At 39.4% G+C, this 19,794-nt stretch overlaps 21 non-coding genes across 21 annotated transcripts; all 21 read left to right on the top strand.

The window, feature by feature from the left end:
* Positions 1-257: 257 nt before the first annotated feature.
* On the top strand, positions 258-331 carry TRNAT-CGU (transfer RNA threonine (anticodon CGU)). Its single transcript has one exon. It is a non-coding gene; the product is annotated as a tRNA-Thr (tRNA).
* Positions 332-952: 621 nt separating this feature from the next.
* Positions 953-1,026, top strand: TRNAT-CGU (transfer RNA threonine (anticodon CGU)). The gene has a single exon. It is a non-coding gene; the product is annotated as a tRNA-Thr (tRNA).
* Positions 1,027-1,647: 621 nt separating this feature from the next.
* Positions 1,648-1,721, top strand: TRNAT-CGU (transfer RNA threonine (anticodon CGU)). The gene has a single exon. It is a non-coding gene; the product is annotated as a tRNA-Thr (tRNA).
* Positions 1,722-2,342: 621 nt separating this feature from the next.
* On the top strand, positions 2,343-2,416 carry TRNAT-CGU (transfer RNA threonine (anticodon CGU)). Its single transcript has one exon. It is a non-coding gene; the product is annotated as a tRNA-Thr (tRNA).
* Positions 2,417-2,968: 552 nt separating this feature from the next.
* TRNAT-CGU (transfer RNA threonine (anticodon CGU)) lies at positions 2,969-3,042 on the top strand. The gene has a single exon. It is a non-coding gene; the product is annotated as a tRNA-Thr (tRNA).
* A 621-nt stretch (positions 3,043-3,663) lies between these two features.
* On the top strand, positions 3,664-3,737 carry TRNAT-CGU (transfer RNA threonine (anticodon CGU)). The gene has a single exon. It is a non-coding gene; the product is annotated as a tRNA-Thr (tRNA).
* Positions 3,738-4,358: 621 nt separating this feature from the next.
* TRNAT-CGU (transfer RNA threonine (anticodon CGU)) lies at positions 4,359-4,432 on the top strand. The gene has a single exon. It is a non-coding gene; the product is annotated as a tRNA-Thr (tRNA).
* A 2,011-nt stretch (positions 4,433-6,443) lies between these two features.
* Positions 6,444-6,517, top strand: TRNAT-CGU (transfer RNA threonine (anticodon CGU)). Its single transcript has one exon. It is a non-coding gene; the product is annotated as a tRNA-Thr (tRNA).
* Positions 6,518-7,138: 621 nt separating this feature from the next.
* Positions 7,139-7,212, top strand: TRNAT-CGU (transfer RNA threonine (anticodon CGU)). Its single transcript has one exon. It is a non-coding gene; the product is annotated as a tRNA-Thr (tRNA).
* Positions 7,213-7,833: 621 nt separating this feature from the next.
* Positions 7,834-7,907, top strand: TRNAT-CGU (transfer RNA threonine (anticodon CGU)). The gene has a single exon. It is a non-coding gene; the product is annotated as a tRNA-Thr (tRNA).
* A 620-nt stretch (positions 7,908-8,527) lies between these two features.
* On the top strand, positions 8,528-8,601 carry TRNAT-CGU (transfer RNA threonine (anticodon CGU)). Its single transcript has one exon. It is a non-coding gene; the product is annotated as a tRNA-Thr (tRNA).
* A 621-nt stretch (positions 8,602-9,222) lies between these two features.
* On the top strand, positions 9,223-9,296 carry TRNAT-CGU (transfer RNA threonine (anticodon CGU)). Its single transcript has one exon. It is a non-coding gene; the product is annotated as a tRNA-Thr (tRNA).
* Positions 9,297-9,917: 621 nt separating this feature from the next.
* Positions 9,918-9,991, top strand: TRNAT-CGU (transfer RNA threonine (anticodon CGU)). Its single transcript has one exon. It is a non-coding gene; the product is annotated as a tRNA-Thr (tRNA).
* A 1,316-nt stretch (positions 9,992-11,307) lies between these two features.
* Positions 11,308-11,381, top strand: TRNAT-CGU (transfer RNA threonine (anticodon CGU)). Its single transcript has one exon. It is a non-coding gene; the product is annotated as a tRNA-Thr (tRNA).
* Positions 11,382-12,697: 1,316 nt separating this feature from the next.
* TRNAT-CGU (transfer RNA threonine (anticodon CGU)) lies at positions 12,698-12,771 on the top strand. The gene has a single exon. It is a non-coding gene; the product is annotated as a tRNA-Thr (tRNA).
* A 1,316-nt stretch (positions 12,772-14,087) lies between these two features.
* Positions 14,088-14,161, top strand: TRNAT-CGU (transfer RNA threonine (anticodon CGU)). Its single transcript has one exon. It is a non-coding gene; the product is annotated as a tRNA-Thr (tRNA).
* A 621-nt stretch (positions 14,162-14,782) lies between these two features.
* On the top strand, positions 14,783-14,856 carry TRNAT-CGU (transfer RNA threonine (anticodon CGU)). The gene has a single exon. It is a non-coding gene; the product is annotated as a tRNA-Thr (tRNA).
* A 1,315-nt stretch (positions 14,857-16,171) lies between these two features.
* On the top strand, positions 16,172-16,245 carry TRNAT-CGU (transfer RNA threonine (anticodon CGU)). The gene has a single exon. It is a non-coding gene; the product is annotated as a tRNA-Thr (tRNA).
* A 1,316-nt stretch (positions 16,246-17,561) lies between these two features.
* TRNAT-CGU (transfer RNA threonine (anticodon CGU)) lies at positions 17,562-17,635 on the top strand. The gene has a single exon. It is a non-coding gene; the product is annotated as a tRNA-Thr (tRNA).
* Positions 17,636-18,256: 621 nt separating this feature from the next.
* Positions 18,257-18,330, top strand: TRNAT-CGU (transfer RNA threonine (anticodon CGU)). The gene has a single exon. It is a non-coding gene; the product is annotated as a tRNA-Thr (tRNA).
* Positions 18,331-19,645: 1,315 nt separating this feature from the next.
* On the top strand, positions 19,646-19,719 carry TRNAT-CGU (transfer RNA threonine (anticodon CGU)). Its single transcript has one exon. It is a non-coding gene; the product is annotated as a tRNA-Thr (tRNA).
* The last annotated feature ends 75 nt before the right edge of the window (positions 19,720-19,794 follow it).

Genomic DNA, 19,794 nt, shown 5'->3' on the forward strand with positions numbered 1-19,794 from the left:
CTACAAGAAGGCACAAAACTCATCTGTTTTGCCACAGCTTTCATTATCATATTTTGGAAGTTGCACAACATTCTTTTCAACAATTTTGTCCTAAAAGTTTTCCATTCCCTTTTAGGTGGACTATGTGTATACTCTTAGGCAGGGAAAAGTAGGCCTGAAAAACTATTGAAAAAAAAAATGTTAAAAAACTGAGAATGCAAATGCAAAGAAAAAAGAGTGCTGTGCCACAATAACCAATAACTGCTAATCAGCGTATGGGTGCTGTGGCTTAGTTGGTTAAAGCGCCTGTCTCGTAAACAGGAGATCCTGAGTTCAACTCTCAGCAGTGCCTTTGCTCATCTTATTATCACCAAGTCATTGCCTGCTGTTTACATCCCAGATTTTCGGGATCACGACTTTGAGCTTCACACATATTTGCTCACAGGAAACTTGCATCCCCTATGCCCACTGTTTCCACCACATCTGAACAAAGACATTTTCTTATCAGTTTGGTTTGACGTACTACCTTCCATCTCTGACAATAGGTAAAGGTCACTAACAAGTCTTTTGGGATGCTATACTCAACATGGATGGGAGCTTAACCCGCACTTGCCTAGCCAAGACTTCTTCAAGTAAAATTGCTGCTTCTACAAGAAGAAACATTGTATAAAACTTAATTACTAAGCCACAGCACCTACATGAAATATAATAGTGACTGGCTTCTGTGGCACAAAACTCATCTGTTTTGCCACAGCTTTCATTATCATATTTTGGAAGTTGCACAACATTCTTTTCAACAATTTTGTCCTAAAAGTTTTCCATTCCCTTTTAGGTGGACTATGTGTATACTCTTAGGCAGGGAAAAGTAGGCCTGAAAAACTATTGAAAAAAAAATGTTACAAAACTGAGAATGCAAATGCAAAGAAAAAAGAGTGCTGTGAAACAATAACCAATAACTACTAAGCAGCATATGGGTGCTGTGGCTTAGTTGGTTAAAGCGCCTGTCTCGTAAACAGGAGATCCTGAGTTCAACTCTCAGCAGTGCCTTTGCTCATCTTATTATCACCAAGTCATTGCCTGCTGTTTACATCCCAGATTTTCGGGATCACGTCTTTGAGCTTCACCCATATTTGCTCACAGGAAACTTGCATCCCCTATGCCCACTGTTTCCACCACATCTGAACAAAGACATTTTCTTATCAGTTTGGTTTGACGTACTACCTTCCATCTCTGACAATAGGTAAAGGTCACTAACAAGTCTTTTGGGATGCTATACTCAACATGGATGGGAGCTTAACCCGCACTTGCCTAGCCAAGACTTCTTCAAGTAAAATTTCTGCTTCTACAAGAAGAAACATTGTATAAAACTTAATTACTAAGCCACAGCACCTACATGAAATATAATAGTGACTGGCTTCTGTGGCACAAAGCTCATCGGTTTTGCCACAGCTTTCATTATCATATTTTGGAAGTTGCACAACATTCTTTTCAACAATTTTGTCCTAAAAGTTTTCCATTCCCTTTTAGGTGGACTATGTGTATACTCTTAGGCAGGGAAAAGTAGGCCTGAAAAACTATTGAAAAAAAAATGTTACAAAACTGAGAATGCAAATGCAAAGAAAAAAGAGTGCTGTGCCACAATAACCAATAACTGCTAAGCAGCGTATGGGTGCTGTGGCTTATTTGGGTAAAGCGCCTGTCTCGTAAACAGGAGATCCTGAGTTCAACTCTCAGCAGTGCCTTTGCTCATCTTATTATCACCAAGTCATTGCCTGCTGTTTACATCCCAGATTTTCGGGATCACGTCTTTGAGCTTCACTCATATTTGCTCACAGGAAACTTGCATCCCCTATGCCCACTGTTTCCACCACATCTGAACAAAGACATTTTCTTATCAGTTTGGTTTGACGTACTACCTTCCATCTCTGACAATAGGTAAAGGTCACTAACAAGTCTTTTGGGATGCTATACTCAACATGGATGGGAGCTTAACCCGCACTTGCCTAGCCAAGACTTCTTCAAGTAAAATTTCTGCTTCTACAAGAAGAAACATTGTATAAAACTTAATTACTAAGCCACAGCACCTACATGAAATATAATAGTGACTGGCTTCTGTGGCACAAAACTCATCGGTTTTGCCACAGCTTTCATTATCATAATTTGGAAGTTGCACAACATTCTTTTCAACAATTTTGTCCTAAAAGTTTTCCATTCCCTTTTAGGTGGACTATGTGTATACTCTTAGGCAGGGAAAAGTAGGCCTGAAAAACTATTGAAAAAAAAATGTTAAAAAACTGAGAATGCAAATGCAAAGAAAAAAGAGTGCTGTGTCACAATAACCAATAACTGCTAATCAGCGTATGGGTGCTGTGGCTTAGTTGGTTAAAGCGCCTGTCTCGTAAACAGGAGATCCTGAGTTCAACTCTCAGCAGTGCCTTTGCTCATCTTATTATCACCAAGTCATTGCCTGCTGTTTACATCCCAGATTTTCGGGGTCACATCTTTGAGCTTCACCCATATTTGCTCACAGGAAACTTGCATTCGCTATGTCCACTGTTTCCACCACATCTGAACAAAGACATTTTCTTATCAGTTTGGTTTGATGTACTACCTTCCATCTCCGACAATAGGTAAAGGTCACTAACAAGTCTTTTGGGATGCTATACTCAACATGGATGGGAGCTTAACCCGCACTTGCCTAGCCAAGACTTCTTCAAGTAAAATTTCTGCTTCTACAAGAAGGCACAAAACTCATCTGTTTTGCCACAGCTTTCATTATCATATTTTGGAAGTTGCACAACATTCTTTTCAACAATTTTGTCCTAAAAGTTTTCCATTCCCTTTTAGGTGGACTATGTGTATACTCTTAGGCAGGGAAAAGTAGGCCTGAAAAACTATTGAAAAAAAAAATGTTAAAAAACTGAGAATGCAAATGCAAAGAAAAAAGAGTGCTGTGCCACAATAACCAATAACTGCTAATCAGCGTATGGGTGCTGTGGCTTAGTTGGTTAAAGCGCCTGTCTCGTAAACAGGAGATCCTGAGTTCAACTCTCAGCAGTGCCTTTGCTCATCTTATTATCACCAAGTCATTGCCTGCTGTTTACATCCCAGATTTTCGGGATCACGACTTTGAGCTTCACACATATTTGCTCACAGGAAACTTGCATCCCCTATGCCCACTGTTTCCACCACATCTGAACAAAGACATTTTCTTATCAGTTTGGTTTGACGTACTACCTTCCATCTCTGACAATAGGTAAAGGTCACTAACAAGTCTTTTGGGATGCTATACTCAACATGGATGGGAGCTTAACCCGCACTTGCCTAGCCAAGACTTCTTCAAGTAAAATTGCTGCTTCTACAAGAAGAAACATTGTATAAAACTTAATTACTAAGCCACAGCACCTACATGAAATATAATAGTGACTGGCTTCTGTGGCACAAAACTCATCTGTTTTGCCACAGCTTTCATTATCATATTTTGGAAGTTGCACAACATTCTTTTCAACAATTTTGTCCTAAAAGTTTTCCATTCCCTTTTAGGTGGACTATGTGTATACTCTTAGGCAGGGAAAAGTAGGCCTGAAAAACTATTGAAAAAAAAATGTTACAAAACTGAGAATGCAAATGCAAAGAAAAAAGAGTGCTGTGAAACAATAACCAATAACTGCTAAGCAGCGTATGGGTGCTGTGGCTTAGTTGGTTAAAGCGCCTGTCTCGTAAACAGGAGATCCTGAGTTCAACTCTCAGCAGTGCCTTTGCTCATCTTATTATCACCAAGTCATTGCCTGCTGTTTACATCCCAGATTTTCGGGATCACGACTTTGAGCTTCACACATATTTGCTCACAGGAAACTTGCATCCCCTATGCCCACTGTTTCCACCACATCTGAACAAAGACATTTTCTTATCAGTTTGGTTTGACGTACTACCTTCCATCTCTGACAATAGGTAAAGGTCACTAACAAGTCTTTTGGGATGCTATACTCAACATGGATGGGAGCTTAACCCGCACTTGCCTAGCCAAGACTTCTTCAAGTAAAATTGCTGCTTCTACAAGAAGAAACATTGTATAAAACTTAATTACTAAGCCACAGCACCTACATGAAATATAATAGTGACTGGCTTCTGTGGCACAAAACTCATCTGTTTTGCCACAGCTTTCATTATCATATTTTGGAAGTTGCACAACATTCTTTTCAACAATTTTGTCCTAAAAGTTTTCCATTCCCTTTTAGGTGGACTACGTGTATACTCTTAGGCAGGGAAAAGTAGGCCTGAAAAACTATTGAAAAAAAAATGTTACAAAACTGAGAATGCAAATGCAAAGAAAAAAGAGTGCTGTGAAACAATAACCAATAATTGCTAAGCAGCGTATGGGTGCTGTGGCTTAGTTGGTTAAAGCGCCTGTCTCGTAAACAGGAGATCCTGAGTTCAACTCTCAGCAGTGCCTTTGCTCATCTTATTATCACCAAGTCATTGCCTGCTGTTTACATCCCAGATTTTCGGGATCACGTCTTTGAGCTTCACCCATATTTGCTCACAGGAAACTTGCATCCCCTATGCCCACTGTTTCCACCACATCTGAACAAAGACATTTTCTTATCAGTTTGGTTTGACGTACTACCTTCCATCTCTGACAATAGGTAAAGGTCACTAACAAGTCTTTTGGGATGCTATACTCAACATGGATGGGAGCTTAACCCGCACTTGCCTAGCCAAGACTTCTTCAAGTAAAATTTCTGCTTCTACAAGAAGAAACATTGTATAAAACTTAATTACTAAGCCACAGCACCTACATGAAATATAATAGTGACTGGCTTCTGTGGCACAAAGCTCATCGGTTTTGCCACAGCTTTCATTATCATATTTTGGAAGTTGCACAACATTCTTTTCAACAATTTTGTCCTAAAAGTTTTCCATTCCCTTTTAGGTGGACTATGTGTATACTCTTAGGCAGGGAAAAGTAGGCCTGAAAAACTATTGAAAAAAAAATGTTACAAAACTGAGAATGCAAATGCAAAGAAAAAAGAGTGCTGTGAAACAATAACCAATAACTGCTAAGCAGCGTATGGGTGCTGTGGCTTATTTGGTTAAAGCGCCTGTCTCGTAAACAGGAGATCCTGAGTTCAACTCTCTGCAGTGCCTTTGCTCATCTTATTATCACCAAGTCATTGCCTGCTGTTTACATCCCAGATTTTCGGGATCACGTCTTTGAGCTTCACTCATATTTGCTCACAGGAAACTTGCATCCCCTATGCCCACTGTTTCCACCACATCTGAACAAAGACATTTTCTTATCAGTTTGGTTTGACGTACTACCTTCCATCTCTGACAATAGGTAAAGGTCACTAACAAGTCTTTTGGGATGCTATACTCAACATGGATGGGAGCTTAACCCGCACTTGCCTAGCCAAGACTTCTTCAAGTAAAATTTCTGCTTCTACAAGAAGAAACATTGTATAAAACTTAATTACTAAGCCACAGCACCTACATGAAATATAATAGTGACTGGCTTCTGTGGCACAAAACTCATCGGTTTTGCCACAGCTTTCATTATCATAATTTGGAAGTTGCACAACATTCTTTTCAACAATTTTGTCCTAAAAGTTTTCCATTCCCTTTTAGGTGGACTATGTGTATACTCTTAGGCAGGGAAAAGTAGGCCTGAAAAACTATTGAAAAAAAAATGTTAAAAAACTGAGAATGCAAATGCAAAGAAAAAAGAGTGCTGTGTCACAATAACCAATAACTGCTAATCAGCGTATGGGTGCTGTGGCTTAGTTGGTTAAAGCGCCTGTCTTGTAAACAGGAGATCCTGAGTTCAACTCTCAGCAGTGCCTTTGCTCATCTTATTATCACCAAGTCATTGCCTGCTGTTTACATCCCAGATTTTCGGGATCACGTCTTTGAGCTTCACTCATATTTGCTCACAGGAAACTTGCATCCCCTATGCCCACTGTTTCCACCACATCTGAACAAAGACATTTTCTTATCAGTTTGGTTTGACGTACTACCTTCCATCTCTGACAATAGGTAAAGGTCACTAACAAGTCTTTTGGGATGCTATACTCAACATGGATGGGAGCTTAACCCGCACTTGCCTAGCCAAGACTTCTTCAAGTAAAATTTCTGCTTCTACAAGAAGAAACATTGTATAAAACTTAATTACTAAGCCACAGCACCTACATGAAATATAATAGTGACTGGCTTCTGTGGCACAAAACTCATCGGTTTTGCCACAGCTTTCATTATCATAATTTGGAAGTTGCACAACATTCTTTTCAACAATTTTGTCCTAAAAGTTTTCCATTCCCTTTTAGGTGGACTATGTGTATACTCTTAGGCAGGGAAAAGTAGGCCTGAAAAACTATTGAAAAAAAAATGTTAAAAAACTGAGAATGCAAATGCAAAGAAAAAAGAGTGCTGTGTCACAATAACCAATAACTGCTAATCAGCGTATGGGTGCTGGGGCTTAGTTGGTTAAAGCGCCTGTCTCGTAAACAGGAGATCCTGAGTTCAACTCTCAGCAGTGCCTTTGCTCATCTTATTATCACCAAGTCATTGCCTGCTGTTTACATCCCAGATTTTCGGGATCACGTCTTTGAGCTTCACTCATATTTGCTCACAGGAAACTTGCATCCCCTATGCCCACTGTTTCCACCACATCTGAACAAAGACATTTTCTTATCAGTTTGGTTTGACGTACTACCTTCCATCTCTGACAATAGGTAAAGGTCACTAACAAGTCTTTTGGGATGCTATACTCAACATGGATGGGAGCTTAACCCGCACTTGCCTAGCCAAGACTTCTTCAAGTAAAATTTCTGCTTCTACAAGAAGAAACATTGTATAAAACTTAATTACTAAGCCACAGCACCTACATGAAATATAATAGTGACTGGCTTCTGTGGCACAAAACTCATCGGTTTTGCCACAGCTTTCATTATCATAATTTGGAAGTTGCACAACATTCTTTTCAACAATTTTGTCCTAAAAGTTTTCCATTCCCTTTTAGGTGGACTATGTGTATACTCTTAGGCAGGGAAAAGTAGGCCTGAAAAACTATTGAAAAAAAAATGTTACAAAACTGAGAATGCAAATGCAAAGAAAAAAGAGTGCTGTGCCACAATAACCAATAACTGCTAAGCAGCGTATGGGTGCTGTGGCTTAGTTGGTTAAAGCGCCTGTCTCGTAAACAGGAGATACTGAGTTCAACTCTCAGCAGTGCCTTTGCTCATCTTATTATCACCAAGTCATTGCCTGCTGTTTACATCCCAGATTTTCGGGATCACATCTTTGAGCTTCACCCATATTTTCTCACAGGAAACTTGCATTCGCTATGCCCACTGTTTCCACCACATCTGAACAAAGACATTTTCTTATCAGTTTGGTTTGATGTACTACCTTCCATCTCTGACAATAGGTAAAGGTCACTAACAAGTCTTTTGGGATGCTATACTCAACATGGATGGGAGCTTAACCCGCACTTGCCTAGCCAAGACTTCTTCAAGTAAAATTTCTGCTTCTACAAGAAGAAACATTGTATAAAACTTAATTACTAAGCCACAGCACCTACATGAAATATAATAGTGACTGGCTTCTGTGGCACAAAACTCATCAGTTTTGCCACAGCTTTCATTATCATAATTTGGAAGTTGCACAACATTCTTTTCAACAATTTTGTCCTAAAAGTTTTCCATTCCCTTTTAGGTGGACTATGTGTATACTCTTAGGCAGGGAAAAGTAGGCCTGAAAAACTATTGAAAAAAAAATGTTAAAAAACTGAGAATGCAAATGCAAAGAAAAAAGAGTGCTGTGCCACAATAACCAATAACTGCTAATCAGCGTATGGGTGCTGCGGCTTAGTTGGTTAAAGCGCCTGTCTCGTAAACAGGAGATCCTGAGTTCAACTCTTAGCAGTGCCTTTGCTCATCTTATTATCACCAAGTCATTGCCTGCTGTTTACATCCCAGATTTTCGGGATCACATCTTTGAGCTTCACCCATATTTGCTCACAGGAATCTTGCATTCGCTATGCCCACTGTTTCCACCACATCTGAACTAAGACATTTTCTTATCAGTTTGGTTTGACGTACTACCTTCCATCTCTGACAATAGGTAAAGGTCACTAACAAGTCTTTTGGGATGCTATACTCAACATGGATGGGAGCTTAACCCGCACTTGCCTAGCCAAGACTTCTTCAAGTAAAATTTCTGCTTCTACAAGAAGAAACATTGTATAAAACTTAATTACTAAGCCACAGCACCTACATGAAATATAATAGTGACTGGCTTCTGTGGCACAAAACTCATCGGTTTTGCCACAGCTTTCATTATCATATTTTGGAAGTTGCACAACATTCTTTTCAACAATTTTGTCCTAAAGTTTTCCATTCCCTTTTAGGTGGACTATGTGTATACTCTTAGGCAGGGAAAAGTAGGCCTGAAAAACTATTGAAAAAAAAATGTTACAAAACTGAGAATGCAAATGCAAAGAAAAAAGAGTGCTGTGAAGCAATAACCAATAACTGCTAAGCAGCGTATGGGTGCTGTGGCTTAGTTGGTTAAAGCGCCTGTCTCGTAAACAGGAGATCCTGAATTCAACTCTCAGCAGTGCCTTTGCTCATCTTATTATCACCAAGTCATTGCCTGCTGTTTACATCCCAGATTTTCGGGATCACGTCTTTGAGCTTCACCCATATTTGCTCACAGGAAACTTGCATTCGCTATGCCCACTGTTTCCACCACATCTGAACTAAGACATTTTCTTATCAGTTTGGTTTGACGTACTACCTTCCATCTCTGACAATAGGTAAAGGTCACTAACAAGTCTTTTGGGATGCTATACTCAACATGGATGGGAGCTTAACCCGCACTTGCCTAGCCAAGACTTCTTCAAGTAAAATTTCTGCTTCTACAAGAAGAAACATTGTATAAAACTTAATTACTAAGCCACAGCACCTACATGAAATATAATAGTGACTGGCTTCTGTGGCACAAAACTCATCGGTTTTGCCACAGCTTTCATTATCATATTTTGGAAGTTGCACAACATTCTTTTCAACAATTTTGTCCTAAAAGTTTTCCATTCCCTTTTAGGTGGACTATGTGTATACTCTTAGGCAGGGAAAAGTAGGCCTGAAAAACTATTGAAAAAAAAATGTTACAAAACTGAGAATGCAAATGCAAAGAAAAAAGAGTGCTGTGAAACAATAACCAATAACTGCTAAGCAGCGTATGGGTGCTGTGGCTTAGTTGGTTAAAGCGCCTGTCTCGTAAACAGGAGATCCTGAGTTCAACTCTCAGCAGTGCCTTTGCTCATCTTATTATCACCAAGTCATTGCCTGCTGTTTACATCCCAGATTTTCGGGATCACGTCTTTGAGCTTCACCCATATTTGCTCACAGGAAACTTGCATTCGCTATGCCCACTGTTTCCACCACATCTGAACTAAGACATTTTCTTATCAGTTTGGTTTGACGTACTACCTTCCATCTCTGACAATAGGTAAAGGTCACTAACAAGTCTTTTGGGATGCTATACTCAACATGGATGGGAGCTTAACCCGCACTTGCCTAGCCAAGACTTCTTCAAGTAAAATTTCTGCTTCTACAAGAAGAAACATTGTATAAAACTTAATTACTAAGCCACAGCACCTACATGAAATATAATAGTGACTGGCTTCTGTGGCACAAAACTCATCGGTTTTGCCACAGCTTTCATTATCATATTTTGGAAGTTGCACAACATTCTTTTCAACAATTTTGTCCTAAAAGTTTTCCATTCCCTTTTAGGTGGACTATGTGTATACTCTTAGGCAGGGAAAAGTAGGCCTGAAAAACTATTGAAAAAAAAATGTTACAAAACTGAGAATGCAAATGCAAAGAAAAAAGAGTGCTGTGAAACAATAACCAATAACTGCTAAGCAGCGTATGGGTGCTGTGGCTTAGTTGGTTAAAGCGCCTGTCTCGTAAACAGGAGATCCTGAGTTCAACTCTCAGCAGTGCCTTTGCTCATCTTATTATCACCAAGTCATTGCCTGCTGTTTACATCCCAGATTTTCGGGATCACGTCTTTGAGCTTCACTCATATTTGCTCACAGGAAACTTGCATCCCCTATGCCCACTGTTTCCACCACATCTGAACAAAGACATTTTCTTATCAGTTTGGTTTGACGTACTACCTTCCATCTCTGACAATAGGTAAAGGTCACTAACAAGTCTTTTGGGATGCTATACTCAACATGGATGGGAGCTTAACCCGCACTTGCCTAGCCAAGACTTCTTCAAGTAAAATTTCTGTTTCTACAAGAAGAAACATTGTATAAAACTTAATTACTAAGCCACAGCACCTACATGAAATATAATAGTGACTGGCTTCTGTGGCACAAAACTCATCGGTTTTGCCACAGCTTTCATTATCATATTTTGGAAGTTGCACAACATTCTTTTCAACAATTTTGTACTAAAAGTTTTCCATTCCCTTTTAGGTGGACTATGTGTATACTCTTAGGCAGGGAAAAGTAGGCCTGAAAAACTATTGAAAAAAAAATGTTAAAAAACTGAGAATGCAAATGCAAAGAAAAAAGAGTGCTGTGTCACAATAACCAATAACTGCTAAGCAGCGTATGGGTGCTGTGGCTTAGTTGGTTAAAGCGCCTGTCTTGTAAACAGGAGATCCTGAGTTCAACTCTCAGCAGTGCCTTTGCTCATCTTATTATCACCAAGTCATTGCCTGCTGTTTACATCCCAGATTTTCGGGATCACGTCTTTGAGCTTCACCCATATTTGCTCACAGGAAACTTGCATTCGCTATGCCCACTGTTTCCACCACATCTGAACTAAGACATTTTCTTATCAGTTTGGTTTGACGTACTACCTTCTATCTCTGACAATAGGTAAAGGTCACTAACAAGTCTTTTGGGATGCTATACTCAACATGGATGGGAGCTTAACCCGCACTTGCCTAGCCAAGACTTCTTCAAGTAAAATTTCTGCTTCTACAAGAAGAAACATTGTATAAAACTTAATTACTAAGCCACAGCACCTACATGAAATATAATAGTGACTGGCTTCTGTGGCACAAAACTCATCGGTTTTGCCACAGCTTTCATTATCATAATTTGGAAGTTGCACAACATTCTTTTCAACAATTTTGTCCTAAAAGTTTTCCATTCCCTTTTAGGTGGACTATGTGTATACTCTTAGGCAGGGAAAAGTAGGCCTGAAAAACTATTGAAAAAAAAATGTTACAAAACTGAGAATGCAAATGCAAAGAAAAAAGAGTGCTGTGAAACAATAACCAATAACTGCTAAGCAGCGTATGGGTGCTGCGGCTTAGTTGGTTAAAGCGCCTGTCTCGTAAACAGGAGATCCTGAGTTCAACTCTCAGCAGTGCCTTTGCTCATCTTATTATCACCAAGTCATTGCCTGCTGTTTACATCCCAGATTTTCGGGATCACATCTTTGAGCTTCACCCATATTTGCTCACAGGAATCTTGCATTCGCTATGCCCACTGTTTCCACCACATCTGAACTAAGACATTTTCTTATCAGTTTGGTTTGACGTACTACCTTCCATCTCTGACAATAGGTAAAGGTCACTAACAAGTCTTTTGGGATGCTATACTCAACATGGTTGGGAGCTTAACCCGCACTTGCCTAGCCAAGACTTCTTCAAGTAAAATTTCTGCTTCTACAAGAAGAAACATTGTATAAAACTTAATTACTAAGCCACAGCACCTACATGAAATATAATAGTGACTGGCTTCTGTGGCACAAAACTCATCGGTTTTGCCACAGCTTTCATTATCATATTTTGGAAGTTGCACAACATTCTTTTCAACAATTTTGTCCTAAAAGTTTTCCATTCCCTTTTAGGTGGACTATGTGTATACTCTTAGGCAGGGAAAAGTAGGCCTGAAAAACTATTGAAAAAAAAATGTTACAAAACTGAGAATGCAAATGCAAAGAAAAAAGAGTGCTGTGAAACAATAACCAATAACTGCTAAGCAGCGTATGGGTGCTGTGGCTTATTTGGTTAAAGCGCCTGTCTAGTAAACAGGAGATCCTGAGTTCAACTCTCAGCAGTGCCTTTGCTCATCTTATTATCACCAAGTCATTGCCTGCTGTTTACATCCCAGATTTTCGGGATCACGTCTTTGAGCTTCACTCATATTTGCTCACAGGAAACTTGCATCCCCTATGCCCACTGTTTCCACCACATCTGAACAAAGACATTTTCTTATCAGTTTGGTTTGACGTACTACCTTCCATCTCTGACAATAGGTAAAGGTCACTAACAAGTCTTTTGGGATGCTATACTCAACATGGATGGGAGCTTAACCCGCACTTGCCTAGCCAAGACTTCTTCAAGTAAAATTTCTGCTTCTACAAGAAGAAACATTGTATAAAACTTAATTACTAAGCCACAGCACCTACATGAAATATAATAGTGACTGGCTTCTGTGGCACAAAACTCATCGGTTTTGCCACAGCTTTCATTATCATAATTTGGAAGTTGCACAACATTCTTTTCAACAATTTTGTCCTAAAAGTTTTCCATTCCCTTTTAGGTGGACTATGTGTATACTCTTAGGCAGGGAAAAGTAGGCCTGAAAAACTATTGAAAAAAAAATGTTAAAAAACTGAGAATGCAAATGCAAAGAAAAAAGAGTGCTGTGTCACAATAACCAATAACTGCTAATCAGCGTATGGGTGCTGTGGCTTAGTTGGTTAAAGCGCCTGTCTCGTAAACAGGAGATCCTGAGTTCAACTCTCAGCAGTGCCTTTGCTCATCTTATTATCACCAAGTCATTGCCTGCTGTTTACATCCCAGATTTTCGGGATCACGTCTTTGAGCTTCACTCATATTTGCTCACAGGAAACTTGCATCCCCTATGCCCACTGTTTCCACCACATCTGAACAAAGACATTTTCTTATCAGTTTGGTTTGACGTACTACCTTCCATCTCTGACAATAGGTAAAGGTCACTAACAAGTCTTTTGGGATGCTATACTCAACATGGATGGGAGCTTAACCCGCACTTGCCTAGCCAAGACTTCTTCAAGTAAAATTTCTGCTTCTACAAGAAGAAACATTGTATAAAACTTAATTACTAAGCCACAGCACCTACATGAAATATAATAGTGACTGGCTTCTGTGGCACAAAACTCATCGGTTTTGCCACAGCTTTCATTATCATATTTTGGAAGTTGCACAACATTCTTTTCAACAATTTTGTCCTAAAAGTTTTCCATTCCCTTTTAGGTGGACTATGTGTATACTCTTAGGCAGGGAAAAGTAGGCCTGAAAAACTATTGAAAAAAAAATGTTACAAAACTGAGAATGCAAATGCAAAGAAAAAAGAGTGCTGTGAAACAATAACCAATAACTGCTAAGCAGCGTATGGGTGCTGTGGCTTATTTGGTTAAAGCGCCTGTCTAGTAAACAGGAGATCCTGAGTTCAACTCTCAGCAGTGCCTTTGCTCATCTTATTATCACCAAGTCATTGCCTGCTGTTTACATCCCAGATTTTCGGGATCACGTCTTTGAGCTTCACTCATATTTGCTCACAGGAAACTTGCATCCCCTATGCCCACTGTTTCCACCACATCTGAACAAAGACATTTTCTTATCAGTTTGGTTTGACGTACTACCTTCCATCTCTGACAATAGGTAAAGGTCACTAACAAGTCTTTTGGGATGCTATACTCAACATGGATGGGAGCTTAACCCGCACTTGCCTAGCCAAGACTTCTTCAAGTAAAATTTCTGCTTCTACAAGAAGAAACATTGTATAAAACTTAATTACTAAGCCACAGCACCTACATGAAATATAATAGTGACTGGCTTCTGTGGCACAAAACTCATCGGTTTTGCCACAGCTTTCATTATCATATTTTGGAAGTTGCACAACATTCTTTTCAACAATTTTGTCCTAAAAGTTTTCCATTCCCTTTTAGGTGGACTATGTGTATACTCTTAGGCAGGGAAAAGTAGGCCTGAAAAACTATTGAAAAAAAAATGTTAAAAAACTGAGAATGCAAATGCAAAGAAAAAAGAGTGCTGTGCCACAATAACCAATAACTGCTAATCAGCGTATGGGTGCTGTGGCTTAGTTGGTTAAAGCGCCTGTCTCGTAAACAGGAGATCCTGAATTCAACTCTCAGCAGTGCCTTTGCTCATCTTATTATCACCAAGTCATTGCCTGCTGTTTACATCCCAGATTTTCGGGATCACGTCTTTGAGCTTCACTCATATTTGCTCACAGGAAACTTGCATCCCCTATGCCCACTGTTTCCACCACATCTGAACAAAGACATTTTCTTATCAGTTTGGTTTGACGTACTACCTTCCATCTCTGACAATAGGTAAAGGTCACTAACAAGTCTTTTGGGATGCTATACTCAACATGGATGGGAGCTTAACCCGCACTTGCCTAGCCAAGACTTCTTCAAGTAAAATTTCTGCTTCTACAAGAAGAAACATTGTATAAAACTTAATTACTAAGCCACAGCACCTACATGAAATATAATAGTGACTGGCTTCTGTGGCACAAAACTCATCGGTTTTGCCACAGCTTTCATTATCATATTTTGGAAGTTGCACAACATTCTTTTCAACAATTTTGTCCTAAAAGTTTTCCATTCCCTTTTAGGTGGACTATGTGTATACTCTTAGGCAGGGAAAAGTAGGCCTGAAAAACTATTGAAAAAAAAATGTTAAAAAACTGAGAATGCAAATGCAAAGAAAAAAGAGTGCTGTGCCACAATAACCAATAACTGCTAATCAGCGTATGGGTGCTGTGGCTTAGTTGGTTAAAGCGCCTGTCTCGTAAACAGGAGATCCTGAATTCAACTCTCAGCAGTGCCTTTGCTCATCTTATTATCACCAAGTCATTGCCTGCTGTTTACATCCCAGATTTTCGGGATCACGTCTTTGAGCTTCACCCATATTTGCTCACAGGAAACTTGCATTCGCTATGCCCACTGTTTCCACCACATCTGAACTAAGACATTTTCTTATCAGTTTGGTTTGACGTACTACCTTCCATCTCTGACAATAGGTAAAGGTCACTAACAAGTCTTTTGGGATGCTATACTCAACATGGATGGGAGCTTAACCCGCACTTGCCTAGCCAAGACTTCTTCAAGTAAAATTTCTGCTTCTACAAGAAGAAACATTGTATAAAACTTAATTACTAAGCCACAGCACCTACATGAAATATAATAGTGACTGGCTTCTGTGGCACAAAACTCATCGGTTTTGCCACAGCTTTCATTATCATAATTTGGAAGTTGCACAACATTCTTTTCAACAATTTTGTCCTAAAAGTTTTCCATTCCCTTTTAGGTGGACTATGTGTATACTCTTAGGCAGGGAAAAGTAGGCCTGAAAAACTATTGAAAAAAAAATGTTAAAAAACTGAGAATGCAAATGCAAAGAAAAAAGAGTGCTGTGCCACAATAACCAATAACTGCTAATCAGCGTATGGGTGCTGCGGCTTAGTTGGTTAAAGCGCCTGTCTCGTAAACAGGAGATCCTGAGTTTAACTCTTAGCAGTGCCTTTGCTCATCTTATTATCACCAAGTCATTGCCTGCTGTTTATATCCCAGATTTTCGGGATCACGTCTTTGAGCTTCACCCATATTTGCTCACAGGAATCTTGCATTCGCTATGCCCACTGTTTCCACCACATCTGAACTAAGACATTTTCTTATCAGTTTGGTTTGACGTACTACCTTCCATCTCTGACAATAGGTAAAGGTCACTAACAAGTCTTTTGGGATGCTATACTCAACATGGATGGGAGCTTAACCCGCACTTGCCTAGCCAAGACTTCTTCAAGTAAAATTTCTGCTTCTACAAGAAGAAACATTGTATAAAACTTAATTACTAAGCCACAGCACCTACATGAAATATAATAGTGACTGGCTTCTGTGGCACAAAACTCATTGGTTTTGCCACAGCTTTCATTATCATATTTTGGAAGTTGCACAACATTCTTTTCAACAATTTTGTCCTAAAGTTTTCCATTCCCTTTTAGGTGGACTATGTGTATACTCTTAGGCAGGGAAAAGTAGGCCTGAAAAACTATTGAAAAAAAAATGTTAAAAAACTGAGAATGCAAATGCAAAGAAAAAAGAGTGCTGTGAAACAATAACCAATAACTGCTAAGCAGCGTATGGGTGCTGTGGCTTAGTTGGTTAAAGCGCCTGTCTCGTAAACAGGAGGTCCTGAATTCAACTCTCAGCAGTGCCTTTGCTCATCTTATTATCACCAAGTCATTGCCTGCTGTTTACATCCCAGATTTTCGGGATCACGTCTTTGAGCTTCACCCATATTTGCTCACAGGAAACTTGCATTCGCTATGCCCACTGTTTCCACCACATCTGAACTAAGACATTTTCTTATCAGTTTGGTTTGACGTACTACCTTCCATCTCTGACAATAGGTAAAGGTCACTAACAAGTCTTTTGGGATGCTATACTCAACATGGATGGGAGCTTAACCCGCACTTGCCTAGCCAAGACTTCTTCAAGTAAAATTTCTGCTTCTACAAGAAGAAACATTGTATAAAACTTAATTACTAAGCCACAGCACCTACATGAAATATAATAGTGACTGGCTTCTGTGGCACAAAACTCATCGGTTTTGCCACAGCTTTCATTATCATATTTTGGAAGTTGCACAACATTCTTTTCAACAATTTTGTCCTAAAAGTTTTCCATTCCCTTTTAGGTGGACTATGTGTATACTCTTAGGCAGGGAAAAGTAGGCCTGAAAAACTATTGAAAAAAAAATGTTACAAAACTGAGAATGCAAATGCAAAGAAAAAAGAGTGCTGTGAAACAATAACCAATAACTGCTAAGCAGCGTATGGGTGCTGTGGCTTATTTGGTTAAAGCGCCTGTCTAGTAAACAGGAGATCCTGAGTTCAACTCTCAGCAGTGCCTTTGCTCATCTTATTATCACCAAGTCATTGCCTGCTGTTTACATCCCAGATTTTCGGGATCACGTCTTTGAGCTTCACTCATATTTGCTCACAGGAAACTTGCATCCCCTATGCCCACTGTTTCCACCACATCTGAACAAAGACATTTTCTTATCAGTTTGGTTTGACGTACTACCTTCCATCTCTGACAATAGGTAAAGGTCACTAACAAGTCTTTTGGGATGCTATACTCAACATGGATGGGAGCTTAACCCGCACTTGCCTAGCCAAGACTTCTTCAAGTAAAATTTCTGCTTCTACAAGAAGAAACATTGTATAAAACTTAATTACTAAGCCACAGCACCTACATGAAATATAATAGTGACTGGCTTCTGTGGCACAAAACTCATCGGTTTTGCCACAGCTTTCATTATCATATTTTGGAAGTTGCACAACATTCTTTTCAACAATTTTGTCCTAAAAGTTTTCCATTCCCTTTTAGGTGGACTATGTGTATACTCTTAGGCAGGGAAAAGTAGGCCTGAAAAACTATTGAAAAAAAAATGTTAAAAAACTGAGAATGCAAATGCAAAGAAAAAAGAGTGCTGTGCCACAATAACCAATAACTGCTAATCAGCGTATGGGTGCTGTGGCTTAGTTGGTTAAAGCGCCTGTCTCGTAAACAGGAGATCCTGAATTCAACTCTCAGCAGTGCCTTTGCTCATCTTATTATCACCAAGTCATTGCCTGCTGTTTACATCCCAGATTTTCGGGATCACGTCTTTGAGCTTCACTCATATTTGCTCACAGGAAACTTGCATCCCCTATGCCCACTGTTTCCACCACATCTGAACAAAGACATTTTCTTATCAGTTTGGTTTGACGTACTACCTTCCATCTCTGACAATAGGTAAAGGTCACTAACAAGTCTTTTGGGATGCTATACTCAACATGGATGGGAGCTTAACCCGCACTTGCCTAGCCAAGACTTCTTCAAGTAAAATTTCTGCTTCTACAAGAAGAAACATTGTATAAAACTTAATTACTAAGCCACAGCACCTACATGAAATATAATAGTGACTGGCTTCTGTGGCACAAAACTCATCGGTTTTGCCACAGCTTTCATTATCATATTTTGGAAGTTGCACAACATTCTTTTCAACAATTTTGTCCTAAAAGTTTTCCATTCCCTTTTAGGTGGACTATGTGTATACTCTTAGGCAGGGAAAAGTAGGCCTGAAAAACTATTGAAAAAAAAATGTTAAAAAACTGAGAATGCAAATGCAAAGAAAAAAGAGTGCTGTGCCACAATAACCAATAACTGCTAATCAGCGTATGGGTGCTGTGGCTTAGTTGGTTAAAGCGCCTGTCTCGTAAACAGGAGATCCTGAATTCAACTCTCAGCAGTGCCTTTGCTCATCTTATTATCACCAAGTCATTGCCTGCTGTTTACATCCCAGATTTTCGGGATCACGTCTTTGAGCTTCACCCATATTTGCTCACAGGAAACTTGCATTCGCTATGCCCACTGTTTCCACCACATCTGAACTAAGACATTTTCTTATCAGTTTGGTTTGACGTACTACCTTCCATCTCTGACAATAGGTAAAGGTCACTAACAAGTCTTTTGGGATGCTATACTCAACATGGATGGGAGCTTAACCCGCACTTGCCTAGCCAAGACTTCTTCAAGTAAAATTTCTGCTTCTACAAGAAGAAACATTGTATAAAACTTAATTACTAAGCCACAGCACCTACATGAAATATAATAGTGACTGGCTTCTGTGGCACAAAACTCATCGGTTTTGCCACAGCTTTCATTATCATAATTTGGAAGTTGCACAACATTCTTTTCAACAATTTTGTCCTAAAAGTTTTCCATTCCCTTTTAGGTGGACTATGTGTATACTCTTAGGCAGGGAAAAGTAGGCCTGAAAAACTATTGAAAAAAAAATGTTAAAAAACTGAGAATGCAAATGCAAAGAAAAAAGAGTGCTGTGCCACAATAACCAATAACTGCTAATCAGCGTATGGGTGCTGCGGCTTAGTTGGTTAAAGCGCCTGTCTCGTAAACAGGAGATCCTGAGTTTAACTCTTAGCAGTGCCTTTGCTCATCTTATTATCACCAAGTCATTGCCTGCTGTTTATATCCCAGATTTTCGGGATCACGTCTTTGAGCTTCACCCATATTTGCTCACAGGAATCTTGCATTCGCTATGCCCACTGTTTCCACCACATCTGAACTAAGACATTTTCTTATCAGTTTGGTTTGACGTACTACCTTCCATCTCTGACAATAGGTAAAGGTCACTAACAAGTCTTTTGGGATGCTATACTCAACATGGATGGGAGCTTAACCCGCACTTGCCTAGCCAAGACTTCTTCAAGTAAAATTTCTGCTTCTACAAGAAGAAACATTGTATAAAACTTAATTACTAAGCCACAGCACCTACATGAAATATAATAGTGACTGGCTTCTGTGGCACAAAACTCATTGGTTTTGCCACAGCTTTCATTATCATATTTTGGAAGTTGCACAACATTCTTTTCAACAATTTTGTCCTAAAGTTTTCCATTCCCTTTTAGGTGGACTATGTGTATACTCTTAGGCAGGGAAAAGTAGGCCTGAAAAACTATTGAAAAAAAAATGTTAAAAAACTGAGAATGCAAATGCAAAGAAAAAAGAGTGCTGTGAAACAATAACCAATAACTGCTAAGCAGCGTATGGGTGCTGTGGCTTAGTTGGTTAAAGCGCCTGTCTCGTAAACAGGAGGTCCTGAATTCAACTCTCAGCAGTGCCTTTGCTCATCTTATTATCACCAAGTCATTGCCTGCTGTTTACATCCCAGATTTTCGGGATCACGTCTTTGAGCTTC

The sequence above is a fragment of the Hyperolius riggenbachi genome, chromosome 11 (genome assembly GCF_040937935.1).
Source record: "Hyperolius riggenbachi isolate aHypRig1 chromosome 11, aHypRig1.pri, whole genome shotgun sequence".
Taxonomy (NCBI): Eukaryota; Metazoa; Chordata; class Amphibia; order Anura; family Hyperoliidae; genus Hyperolius; species Hyperolius riggenbachi.